This window comes from Akebia trifoliata, chromosome 6, assembly GCF_017979445.1.
Source record: "Akebia trifoliata isolate Shusen 1 chromosome 6, ASM1797944v1, whole genome shotgun sequence".
Classification (NCBI taxonomy): Eukaryota; Viridiplantae; Streptophyta; class Magnoliopsida; order Ranunculales; family Lardizabalaceae; genus Akebia; species Akebia trifoliata.
The window spans coordinates 20,148,094-20,159,179 of record NC_141380.1 but is presented as its reverse complement, the minus strand read 5'-3'; positions in this window follow the sequence as shown (position 1 = coordinate 20,159,179).

The window sequence follows — 11,086 nt, the reverse complement described above, 5'->3', positions numbered from 1 at the left end:
TGACAGCACCTCAAAACGAACACAGTTTTTTTTTTTGCCAAATTTTCCTTTTTTTTAATCTCCCTCTTGCTGTCAATGGACAGCACTTTTTTCCTAACCCACAAAAAAAAAAACAATAATTTTATTTGAAGAAACTAATTACACACTCTCTTTTTTTTGAAATTTTTTTTTCTAAAAAAAACCTAAAGAACAAAACATTGTTCAATGATCAATGGTACGTATCCCTAAAACATAAAATAAAAGGGCTTCACACGTAAAAATTTAATGTCAATGGTCCATCAATCATCATATTATCTTCAATAAAGTCAACCATTCCGCAACCCTTCATTATTCAGGATCACATTAGATGATCCTTGATTAACCCACAAGAATAGTATATCGGAACCACATATTTAAAGCCCAAACACATGCTAAATAATCGAAAGGAAATAAAATAAAATAGCATACAAGAATAACAAAAACAAAGATGAAAATAATGAAATAAAAAATAAATAAATAAAGAACAAAAAAAAAAAATCTAGGTTATTTTGGCGATACTTCCATACTTGGGGTTTTTCAAGTTTGATCCTCAATGTCCCCAGTGGAGTCGCCACTGAAAGCGTCCTCGATCCGCGGGGTGCGCGGATCCGTTTTTGACCCTTGAGGTTTGGGAGTCGTCACCTAGTTATTACGGTCTAGGAACCAAATTGACCCTACAATGGATAAAAAGAACTAATCTACTATAGAAATCTGAATCTGGGGATCATGTTACGGGGTTGGAAGCTGTTAGGCACCAACCCCGCCCGGCCAATGCCGGTCTCTACTTATCCCAAATAGATCTACATTGCTAATGATAAACCTAGATTAAAAAAAAAAAAAAATTTACCTTTGATCTGCAAAAGTGTTATTCCCTCAGATCTGGTTAGAATGGCTCCTTGTACCGTATTCCTTACTTCGTTCTATCTCCGGATCTGATTCCTGATCTCCGAGGTAAGGTATCTCCTTCTTGGATCTGAGTGCTTCAAATTTATTGTGGATTTTTAGGATGTTTTTGAGAGGTTTTTGGGTGTTTTTAAGGCTAAAATCGGAGTAGGGGTGTTAGGAATGGAGTTGGGGCTCCAAAATTAGGGTTTTGGGGAGGCTATGGAGGCTTCTTTACCTACTTTTCCTAGGGTTTTTTCTTTGATACGAAAATTGGGTATGGAGGCTCCTATTTATAAAGTTTTTAGAAGCATTAGGGTTTGATTAGGGTTTCTTTTAGGGTTTCAATTAGGATTTTGACTTAGTCTTTAGAGTTTTAGGGTTTTGACTTTAGTCTTATGAGATTGACTTGATTAGTTTAGATTAGGGTTTTGATATAGGGTTTTGACCTTAGTCTTATGAGATTGACTTGATTAGTTTAGATTAGGGTTTTGATTTTAGTCTTATGAGATTGACTTGATTAGTTTGGATTAGGGTTTTGATTTAGGATTTTGACTTTAGTCTTATGAGATTGACTTTAATACTTGACTCTAGTCTTACTTAATTGACTTTAATTTTGACTTTAGTCTTATTTGATTGACTTTAATATCTTGACTTTAATCTTGCTTGATTGACTTTAAATTTTTGGAGAACCCCCATCTATTATATCTTTGATTCTTTGGACCCCCAAATGGAGGGGTCATTAAAGAAATATCTTGCGAATCATCAACAATTTTTCTTGAAAGCCTGATTAATCAATTTTTAGTTTAAATTTTATAATTAATTTATTAATGTTTCACTTTACATTATTTAATGATTTATTTATTAATTTTGAAATTTTTAATTATTAAAATTATGAAATTATCATTTTACCCTCGGAGAGGATTTTTTACGTTTTAAGTCGTTTTTCAATGTTCCAGGATGTTTTGAAATCAGTTTTTCGTAAGGAATTCAATGGGAATGTTGGTTTTTGTCATTTATGAAATTTTGTGTGTGAAATGGTAGTGAATTTTATGAGGGGTATTTTCGTAATTTGATCATTTTTAGTGATTTTTATCGTGAAGCTTCTTTTTGGTTTGCAGGATGATGATTTCTATGTTTCTGGGGTAGTATTTTCCTAGCGTAGCGTGGTTTCTAAGTTTTGTCAGTTCGAGATACCTCATCCGGATTTCTGAAACATATCTGGTAACAAACTAAAGCATTGGAATAGACATCCATCATTGGGAGCCTTTGCGATCGGGTTGACGACTTGATTAATCAGGCGGATGCAAAAATGGGGTGTCTACAATTTCATAAGTTTATTTACTTTTAATTTCATTTGCTTTAGTTCATTTTCTAGCAATTTTATATCTTCTTACAAGTTCAAAAATACAAAGAAAAATAGTTTAATTCTTTTTATTTAATTTGAATTTTATCCTCTTAGCTTAACTCTACTCCGTCTTTCTCTTGGGTTCGATTCCCTACTTGCCCTACAAGTAAGGTAAAAGTAAGATTATTATTAACTCCGGTGAGAAGAACAACGATAGTCTCATTAGACATCCTGATCTATTCCAAGTCAAGGGAGGGTCACGAGAGCTACCTCAGAATCACACTACAGTTGTTACGGGAGCATAGGCTATACGCCAAGCTTAGCAATTATGAATTCTACTTTAAAAAGTGAAAATTTTAAGACACGTAGTGTCAAGGGAAGGGATAGCAATAGACCCTTCCAAATTTGAAGTGGAACTATCATGGAAACAACCAAAGACAGTAATAGATATCAGAAGTTTCCTCAGGATGGCAGGATATTATAGAAGATTTATTAAAGGATTTTTTACTCTTGCAGTACCGTTGACAAGACTAACTCAAAAAAATACCCAGTTTGAGAAACTGCATTTCAAGAGTTGAAGACAAGATTGATAATCACTCCAATTCTAGTATCTCCAATTCCAAGTGAGGGCTTGACAATCTTTACTGATGCATCCGGGATTGGTTTGGGAGCTGTACTGATGCAATTTTGGAAGGTAGTAGCATACGCGTCTAAAAAACTAAAGAATTATGAGAAGAACAATCCTGATCAAGATCTTGAGTTGGCTGCGAAAGTGTTCGCACTACGCATTTGGAGACATTATTTATACCGAGCGAAGTTTGAAGTATTCTCCGATCATAAGAGTCTCAAGTACATATTCTCATAACGAGAATTAAATATGAGACAACAACGTTGGATGGAATACCTCAAGGATTACGACTTTACCCTTGAGTATCACCTAGGAAAGGTCAATGTAGTTGCCGATGCGTTGAGCTGAAACATTGTAGCTCATATGACGATAAAAGAATGATAGTTTCTTGAACAAGCCACAGAAATCGTGTTTGAGATTCTGAGGAAAAGGTATACACTGCACATATATCTAGGTACATTGAGGATCGAAAATGAGCTGATAACACGAGTTAGGGAAGTCTAGAAAGTAGATGAAGATGTGGGAGAATATGAGCTGAGATCTAGGGATCTGACTGACTTAGATTGGTTGAAAGGATCAAACGATGTTCTCAGATTCAAAAGCAGGATGTAGATACCTCAAGACTCACAGTTGAAATCTGATATATTGGGTGAGGCACACCATTCTTGATATTCTATTCACCCAAGAGGTACGAAGATGTATAGAGATCTGCAAAGAAATTTCTAATTTTTGGGTATGAAGAAAGTAATCACAAAATATTTAAGTAGATGCCTGACATGTCAGCAGGTCAAGGCCAAATCGAAACCCAACAGGCTTACTCCAACCATTACCCATAACAGAATAGAAATGGGAGCACGTGACCATGGACTTTATAGTAGGGTTATCGAGAGGTAGTGACGGGTTAGATGCCATATGGGTAATTGTTGATCGATTGAGGAAATCGGCACACTTCATTCCTATTTGAGTCTCATTTGGCATCGATAAACTGAGCCAGATATACATAGCTGAGATAGTTCGACTACATGGAGTGCTAGTTTTTATCGTGTCAGAAAAGGATCCCAAATTTACTTCCCGATTCTAAGAGATTCTACACAAAGCTATGGGTACTCAATTGAACTTCAGTTCGGCTTTTCATCCACAATCGGAGTAGGTAATACAGATTTTAGAGGACATGATTCGGACATATGTATTGGACTTTGAAGGAGGCTAAAAGCGTCACTTACCGTTGGTGGAATTCTCCTACAACAATAGTTTTCAAGCTAGTATTGGCATAGCACTATTTGAAATTTTATACGGTAAGCCGTGTCGATTACCAATATGTTGGGTAGAGACAGGAGATGTTACAGTGTTAGAACCCAAGAATGTTGAGGAAACTACCAAGATAGTACGCATTATACAAGATAAATTAAAAACTAGTTAGAGTAGACAGAAGAGCTATGCAGACAAATGACGTAGACCTTTAGAATTTTAAATTGGGGATAGAGTATTCTTGAAAGTATCACCCAAAAGAGGAATCTCCAGGTTTGGTGTGAAAGGTAAATTGAAATCACGTTTTGTGGGACCATTCGAAGTAGTTGAATAAATAGGGCCAGTGGCTTACAAATTACTTCTACCGCCGTAGCTAAAACAGGTTCACAACGTGTTCCACGTGTCCATGCTGAATAGATATTTACTAGATCTTTCACATGTAATTGATTTACGGGAGTTATAGGTAGACGAAGATATGTCTTATGAGGAAGGTGCAATACAAATACTTGACAGGAGAGTAAAGCAACTCAGATCTAAATCTATCCCTCTAATCAAGGTATTGTGAAGACACCACAATTTTGAAGAAGCCACCTAGGAGAAGGAGTCAGAGATGCGAGTTAAATATCCAGTATTATTCCAAGACTAACATATCATTTTAATTTCGAGGAAGAAATTTTTATTAAGGGGGGAGAATGTAAAATCCCAAGTTTTGATTCGTATTTCGAGGAAAAATAAATAGTGAAAATTTGAGAAAATTCTAAAAATAGGAATTAGGATAAAATTTTAGGATGTATCTGATTATTTTTAATGGAATCTGACTTCACCATTGGATTCAAAATGATTGAAAAACATACTTTAGCTTGTAAGCACGCTCAAATGCGCATCCAAACAGAAAAGTTACAAAATCCTCGATTATCGAGTCGGACCAAGTTAAAATAATGAATTTTTACTAGAGTAAGAATTGTTAAGATTTGATCATATCATTGGGTTCGTAACGAAATTTTTTAAAAACTAGGCATTTACTTGTTAATTTCGAAGCCCAAAAAGTTGAATTATCGTCAAAAACGAAAATAACGTCAATTTTAGATCCCATCGAGCTAAAAATGTAAATTTTTATTAGAGATAGAATTTATAGAAATTGACTACACCATTAGATCCATAATGAAAAATTATATAAAATAGAGTATTCACTTGTTACTTTTGGAGTCCGGATGGTCCAGTTATCGCTAAACAAAACAATAGGTAAAATACTAAAATTGTCCCAAAATTTTATATAAATAAATTTTTAGAATTTTTTTTACTATTCATCTTCATTTTAAACAACCCAAAACTAGTAAATAGATCTTTAAAAAAATTATTTTTTTCAAATTTTCAAACTCAGATTCGTCACAAACGGGTCATCGTTGACTTTCGTCGAAGAAGGGAAAAAGGTCCGTAGTCTCGACATCTACAAAATCTACAATGTCAAGATCTTCGAAACTACCAGGTAAAATTTAAAAATTATTCATCTCCAAGTTTAATTCACCTCGATTTTCATATCAATCATCTCGATTTTTGCACACGTACTTCAATCTTTTCACATAGAGATTGTAAGGACTCTTTATCTCTATTGACAATGTAGATTTATGAAAATTACATTTAGGATTTTATCAAAAATTTGTTATATATTTTCAAGATATAGAATTCTTTTACATTATTTTAAATTCAAGCTAGAACTTGCATATTTGATATGTTTAATTGTATTTTATAACAAATTATATATGAGTAGGATATTTCACCTGATTATTTCCATCAATTGGGTCTTGTGCACCGTTTGGACCCCGTATTAATCTAAATTATGTATTTTTTTAATATTATTGATAAAAATAAATTTTATAGTCGAAAAAATAATTTAATATTAAATGAACTCATATTGAGTTTATGAATATCAGAAAGTGAATATTTTGTTTAAGAGATTGAAAACTATAAAAATCGGAGAAAGGAAAAAAGGGTATGAAATAGTAAAATGTCATAATCAAACCCGAGAGGTGATGTCTGCATTTTACATTACTGTATTGTGTATATGTTGGTGAAAGGATATCTAGGGATAATGTTACTGGTTGCATGTTTATTTACTTTATGTTAGCACGAGACGCTGTTTACTTTTTCATTCCGTTATTTATTTTAGGTCGGGTGACCACAGTTGCATGGTAGGAAACTGGATATCCATTTTCAATTAATTTCTCTTTTGTTTCCAAATGAAAATAATATATATATATATATATATATATATATATATATATATATATATATATATATATGTAGTTATTTTGTGAGTTGTTAAAGAGTTTGTGAATGCCTGATGGGATAGTGTGCTATATCATCCAGAGTAGAGTACTATCCTGGGATATATGGTAGGACCACCAAGCTCATACGTGGTATGAGATGCATATGAAAGTGGAGTCACAACTGAAATCTAGGTTTATTCCTCTTTATCTTTATCAATGAACTTGTAATGTAAAAGTGATCGTATATGAAAGGTTTGTATATTTGGGAATCATATGCACATTTAATAGGCATAGAGGAAGATGATTAGTTAGTGATCACTACCAATCTATAATAGTCGAACATTCTGACATATCGAAAAGAGACCCATTGCTTACAGTCATGGCAAACGGCCAACCTAAGCCGGATAAATGGTCAACCAAATGTGGTAAGTGTAACAACCGACCACAAAATCAAGAACTAAAAACTAGTAAAGAATATGAAATATCATATCCCGACTGGAAGCGATCCAGTCGTGAATCCCAACTCTCTAATTTCACTACTCCACCATTGTGTATTATGTATTTGTTGTCTTATTTTGAAATATAAAATGAAATGCATGTTTAATATTTCCATTTGGTCAATTAGATTTGTATAAAAAAATTTATAGTAAGTATTGTTGATTGATGTAATATCAGTTTTAAAATGTTTAGTTGCTCATCCCTAGATCGTAGTTTCTTCTATAAGACTTTATATTGTTAAAATGATTCAATATGCTTATTCGTTTATGTTAGGAGGGATTATTGGTAAAAATTATTTGTTTCCCTACCAGGTAACCATTTTTATTTATCCTTTCCTTCCTATTTTTTAGTTTCAGAACCTGCAGTTGGCAAAACAAGAGTAGAACCAACAAGTGAGGACCATTTGGTGGGTGAAATAAATAATCAGAGTCCATTACCTGATGAGTACTGGGTTATTACCCCTAGTAATGTCAGTTAGACCAGGAATATTATAAATTTTATATTAAGTGTTAGGATTTTTTTAAAATGAAGATTTTCAGAGTAATCATGTATATTGTTTATAATTTCGTACTTTGATCTATCTTACATGGCAAGATCTATATAGATCTTCTACTATTATTCTATTTTTGTATGCATATACAGGATATTGTCAATTTTGTTTATCAAGTGAAATAGGTCGAACGTTTTGGAATGCTAATATAAACAGAGGAAACCATGCCGAAATTTCGAGGTGCCACCTAGTGCCTCGCGATCTGACATGGGATATTATGTTAGCATTTGACAAGTGAAAATGCCCTTGATCGATGGCGTGTGCAGATTCACTTTTGATTTTTGAGGTTGGGAGTCGCCACCTAGTTGTTATGGTCTAGGAACCGAGCATTAACTTAAGATTAATAAGAAACAATTAATCTACAAAAAGAAACTAAGTTCGAGGATCACATTACAGGGTTGGAAGGTGTTAGGCACCAACCCCGCCCGACAAACGCCGATATCTACTATTTTCCAAGAATATTACATTACTAAAAAAATCTAAAATAAATAAATAAAATAAAAAGATTAAAAAAAAAATATACGTATAAGATAGCGATGATTTATTTCCTCAAAACTGGTAGAATGATTTTTCGTAAGATACTCTTCGCTTTGTTTCTATCTCTAAATCCGCTTCAGATCTCAAAGAAGAAGTACCTCCTTCTTAGATCTAAATATTTTCTAAAATTTTTTGATGGATTTTTGGGTTTTGTGAAGAGTTTCTGGGAGTTTGTGAACAAAAACTAGGGTTTGGATAATAGGTAAGGGGTTAGGGCTTCAAAATTAGGATTTTGGGAAGGTTAGGGAGGCTTTTTGACCTACTTTTTCTATGATTTTCTTTGAGCTACGAGATTAGTTGTGGAGGCTCTATATTTATAGAGTTTTTTGGAAGAATTAGGGTTTGACTAAGTCTCCTTTTACGTTTTTTACTTAAGTCTTATTTGATTGACTAGGTTTCTTTAAATTAGGATTTTAATTAGGATTTTGACTTTAGTCTTATGAGATTGACTTGGTCTTTTAAATTAGGTTTTTAAATCATACATGCAATGAAAAAATATATTTTAAAGTTTTGTGGAGAACCCCCTAATTATATCTTTAATTATTTTGACCCCTAGATGGAAAGGTCTTTTAATAAATATCAAGAGTGTTTCACTTAAATAAGTAGGCAATCATCAACAATTTTGCCTGAGGGCTTGATTGATTAATTTTCATAGTTTAGATTTTTAAATTAATTTTATTAAGGTTTCGCTTTACGTTTATTAATGGTTTATTGATTAATTTCAAATTTTAAAAATTTTAAAACCGTTTTACCCATTGAAGAGAACTTTTGCGTTTCAAGTCATTTTTGGATGTTCGGGAACATTTTAGAATCAATTTTTCATAAGGAATTCAATGGGATTATGCTTTTGTGTCATTAATGGATTTTTAGTGTGAAATGATTGTAGACCCTATGAAAGGTATGTTCGTAATTTTGTTAAATTTAGTGAAAATTGACAAAATGATTTACTTGATTTCAATTTGTTATTTTATGGGTTTGAAAGGATTTTCCCAAGCATAATGTGGACTCTAAGGATGTTTTACTATTTAGGGGTATTTTGGTAATTTAGTCATTTTTAGTGATTTTTATCGTAAGACTTATTTTTGTCTGCAAAATGATGATTTCTATGTTTTTGGGTCATATTTTTCTAGCGTAGCGTGGTTTCTAAAGTTTTGTTAGTTTGAAATACCTCATCCGAATTTCTGAAACATGTCTAGCAACAAAGTAAAGCATTGGAATATCGTCCATCATTGGGAATCATGACAATCGGGTAGACGAGTTGATTAATCAGGCAAATGCGAAAATGGGGTGTCTACAGATGCCCCTCTTTAACAGAGGGTTGAAGTAAACTAGATAGCAAATCTATTTTGGTGGATAGTGCGATATCCGATGCCAAATCTAGTGACAGTTCGTTTTACAACCTAATTTAGCAATTCGTCGAGGCATTCGGATCCTTGAGGGTAAAACTCTCCCCGAACTAAAAAGTTATCAAGTCTTCGAGCGCGAACTCTCATTAACAGTATCAGATCCTTGAATTAAAAAAATTCTCCTTGATTAATAAAACAAATGTGAAGTGTGTGTACTTGAAATCTGAGATAAATCTTAAAGATGGTCTAAGCTAGATCTGAGCATAAATTAAATAAAATCTGAGCCTAACTGAGCATAATCTGCACATAAAGTTGAGCATAAAATTGAACATAAACTGAGCATAATTCCAAGAAAACCCTTGACAGTATCTTAGCTTAAATTTCGAGAAAACCCTTGACGATATCTGAGCATAATTTCGAGATAACCCTCAGCGGTATCTAAGCATAATTTCGAGATGACCCTCGGTGGTATCTGAGCATAATTCTGAGAAAACTTATGGCGGTATCTGAGCATAATTCTGGGAAAACCCTTGACGATATCTGAACATAGTATCTGAGCATAATTCCAAGAAAATCATCGATGGTATCTGTAGACACCCCATTTTTGCATCCGCCTGACTTGGCGATCCGTCACCTGGTTGCTGTGGATTCCTAATGATGAGTGCAAAAGAACTCGAAAGTTTGTGAGAAGTCTCCTTCCAATTCCCTCTCTCTTCTAATTTTATTCTATTCTTTCTCTTTGCCACGCGACATAGAATTACGCACGCTTAGGATCGCTACACCATACACTCAACTTAGCAAGCATGTACGCCTAGGCTCGCTACACATTAGGACAACTTAGAGACTTCATTACGCTAGGAAAACATGACCTCGAGACTTAGAAATAATCACGTTATGACCGAAAGAAACTTCACGCCAAAATAGACAAAAATTGATAAAATGATGAAAATACCATTCATGAATTTCGGACCTTCGAAAATTTTTGAAAGTACCTCCGTTGCATTAAAAACGTGATTTTGAGTCTAACGGAACCCGAATCGATGAAATCGAAGAAATTTATGAAAAACCACAAAATGACCGTAACGCCCCTCAATGTTCGACTCTTAGAAACCTTGACGCTTAGGAAAACACAATTAAAGAATTAAAAACACTTCAATAAAAACATCGAATAATCAAAATTAAATTAAAATTTAAAATTTAAATCAATTAAAATTTACAATCAAATAAAAATTTTCAAATTGAAAATAACCATTAAACTAAAATTAAAATCTAATCGACAACTTAAAATTTAAGATCAATTCAAATTAAAATTCAAAAATAAATTTTAAAATCAAATTAAAAATCAATTAACCAATCCGAATTAAAATTCTATCAAAACCCAATTAAAGCCAATCAACAAATTAAAAAATCAAAATTCAAACTTAAATAAAACTCAATTGACCAATCAATATTCAAATCAAAACATAATTAACCAATCAAACTAAAATCTTAATCAACCAATCGAGATCGAAAAGTGAAACACAATTAATCTATCAAATTAAAATCAAACCGAAATTAAAACTTATGACTTAATCCATCAACCAAAATTAAAAATCAAAATTCAATCAACGATGATCCACCAATGTGCCACGTATTGCGAAGCGTGGGATCATGGTCCCATTCTTTCTAAACTTTAAAAGAGAAATATTCTCTCTATTGGTTCGGTCAAAGAAGAAGTAAATAAAATATAAAAAAAAGAAAAGAAATTAAATGCAAACATCAAAA